Source organism: Centruroides sculpturatus, unplaced genomic scaffold (genome assembly GCF_000671375.1).
Source record: "Centruroides sculpturatus isolate CEXI.00-Female unplaced genomic scaffold, Cexi_2.0 scaffold199, whole genome shotgun sequence".
Lineage (NCBI taxonomy): Eukaryota > Metazoa > Arthropoda > Arachnida > Scorpiones > Buthidae > Centruroides > Centruroides sculpturatus.
In genome coordinates, this window is record NW_019384516.1 from 150,294 (window position 1) to 153,864 (window position 3,571).

A 3,571-nucleotide genomic window follows, 5' to 3' on the forward strand; every position below is an offset into this window, starting at 1 on the left:
ACCAAGCTGTTTCGAATCTGTGAAATCATAACTGTGACTTATACTGACGTCCTATCTGTCTCTTTTATCCGTTATCACCAGGCTATGAGTCACGTAATTGTAAAATGGGAAATCTACGACGGAAAAGTCACGAATCGAAAGTATCGTGAGGGCTTATTATGATGTATGCATAGGCATGCGTGGACTAGAGCGATAGAGGAAAGAGAAAGGGAAGAGCAAAGACGAGCACTTAGAAGGATAGGCAGGGTCAGATGCTCAGATGTGCAACGATTCTCAAACGAATAGGTGTGTAGTGTACGTGTGCTGATCTTTGTAATTATAAATTGTGAATACAAGTGACTAATATTACGTTCTTTTCTAATTTGTGCATGTTATAAGTTATAAATAAATATAAACAAACAAACACTAACTCGATAACATTAAATCTAAATACCAAAATGATTAATTAACTGTGTTTTTGTTATTTCTTACTCCTGTTTTTAGGTATTCGGTATTCAGCCGAATAGTAATTAAATATTCGGTATTCGGCCGAATAGCGAAAAATAGGCCGATTACCGAATAGTAACTGAATATTCGTTACATCACTATTAACAATACATAACTAACAACCAAATTCCAGTACTTTAATGAAAAACAAACATTTTCTATTATTTGTTTAAAATAGTACAGTCATTGTCATAAAATAGTACAGTAAAACAGTCATCATCAGTTAAGTAAATTCTAAAATAGAACAAACATTATGGAAGGCACAATTTTAAAAATTAGAATATGTCATTGATTGCAGAATGTTTAAATTGTGATGGCATCCAGTGACATAGGAGAAAAACTGTAAAACTTCCATGCAGAAGGAAAGGAGTCTGCCTTGTTTAAAGTTGATGGAAAAGGCCTTTCTAGCAGCTTTACAAATGAATAGTTCTCTCACCTCCAAATGGACTTAATTTCTGATTATTCCAAGTATTTGAACTGGGCTTGGTTGTTGGTATGATGGAGGATGCATGCCTGGTCAAGATGAACTTGGAACTTGATGCTATGCATGCTGCTAGAGTAGTGATGACAGTAGAAAACATTTGTTTGTTACTGTATTAAAGTTTTTTTTTGTGTATTGGATTTTAATTTTTTGATTATGTATTACCAACATATTCCAGTTTATATAGTAGTTAATTACAAACAAGATTTAAAAAAGTCATTTGATGTTACATTTCTTTTCATTCAACCGTATGTAACAGCAGCAAAAATATAAAATCAATATGAAATTGAAAGAGTTAGCATTAAACAAAGAAAAATGATTTTTTAAGTCATGGTGGGGAAAAAACATTTTTTACTGATTACAATTCTATGAGCAATAAACTAGAACTTATTATACAAAGTTTCACAACACCTTTCTTTTTTTCTAGCACTTTCTTTAATTTAACTAATGTTTTCAGCCATTTTAAATGTCCTTCTTCAAGTTAAACAAAATAAATCATCAGTTATAAAATTTTTGATTTATTTTATTTTTTTTATATAATATAATTTATTTATATATATTAAATAAATTTATGTTCTGATTTATTTTATAACGGGCGTTCTATTTTGTTTAACTTGAAGAAGGACATTTAAAACAGCTGAAAACATTAGTTAAATTAAAGAAAGTGCTAGAAAAAAGAAAGAAAAGTGTTGTGAAACTTTTTATTGATTATTTTTTAATAAATTATAATTTTAAAAAACCAAAAAAACAGTAAGTAAATATAAGAAATATTATTTTAAAGAAATTCAAATTTATTTTAAAGCATATCATCATTACACAATTCTTAAACTTTATAATTGTATCATCTTTTCTCATTAAATATTTAAGAACAGCCAGTCTATTCCTATTACAAATACTGTGGTAATGTATACCATAACAATCATATACAGGGTGGGCCAACGAAAACGAAACAATAAAGTTATTGTGTTCATCTGAGCGATTTGCTTAGACGAACACGATAACTCTGCCGTTTCGTTTTTATTGGCCCACCCTGTATAATATGACTGTTGTCCAGGAACATATGAACATTAGGATGTAGTGGAGACTGAGGAGCAACAGAATACTAAAATTTTGTTTTAATTTATTCATCCAATTACTATTTTAAAAATATTGTATAACAATTTATTTTACTATGGTCTTCTAACTGAAAAGTCATATATTAATATAAGCTGGAATTTTTGGTTGAATTATACAAATACACTTTTCATATGTTTCCAGCATTAACTTTACACACTGAACAAATGTTTTTGGCCTGATGTTACAGGCCTGCCTCAGTTCAGAAGTCTTCCAAAGATGATGGAGTAATGTTGCATTTTGAAGTGGAATTCAAAGATTTCATGACGTCATTTAAAATTCTTATGTTAGAACTTGGTATTTATACATTTAAATAAAATTAAAAATTACTTTTGGATAATATAAAATAACATAATCATAAGCACATGGAAGTGGATGGTTAATAAAATATTACTGTTTGTTACAAGTAAATTTAGAGAGTAACGCTTTCCAATATGGAAAGTGTTACTCTCTAAATTTACTTAAATAAACACTTGGCGTTACTTCCATCATTTTAGTTGTTGTTACTTGGCGTTACTTAAATAAACACTTGGCGTTACTTTAAAATAAACACTTGGCGTTACTTTCATCATTTTAGTTGATACTAAAATGATGGAAATAAAGCCAAGTGTTTATTTATAACTCAAATGCGAGTTCGAAGTCCAATGTATACAAAAAACACGGTTTCGAAGACAACATAGAAATTTCAATTATAGAAACGGCAACATCCATTCAAAGAATAATGTGTCCAGCCCGTCGGATTAATACCATCGAGAAAATACAAGTTGACTGATGAGGGGCTTTATGCCCGAAACATGCTGTGGTCACGTATCAACTAAAATGATGGAAATAAAGCCAAGTGTTTATTTATAACTCAAATGCGAGTTTGAAGTCCAAATCTTATAATATAATCGAGATGAATTGATGATGATAATAATAATAATAATAATAAATGCAGAGCCCAAATGGTAAGAAGTTGAAAGTTAGTATGCAGTTAGGGTAGGTCATGAGAACGTAAACTAAGAAGGAATTTTAGGAAATTCCCGTGTGGGGAGAGGTTTAGGATTACCCTGAACTCTAATTCTACTGTTCTATTTTAGATGCAGTTTTTATGGGAAATCAAACATATTTTTAGACCCATCTAAAAATTCTCTAATTAGTCTCGAAAGAAAGTGAACCTAATTCCTACACCTGGTGAAAATGGGTAAGATCAACTATAATCTAATAATCTTAATCTTTGCTATTGTTACTTTTTGCCTGAGCAACACCGGGCTCATCTGCTAGTAATACTATAAATTATTATTATATTACAGTAGAACCTCGAAAACTCGGCCTAATGTGGACCGAAGGGTGGCCGAGTTTGTGAAAATGCCGGGTTATCGGGAATGGGGTTAAAAAAAATAAGTACGAGTGTTTCCTCAGAAAATACTGTACTGTACTTGTATGTATTGTTTACTTGAGAATATAACAGAGAATAAACTGCCCAAATACCCTTAAACAAAGGAAAAGTAC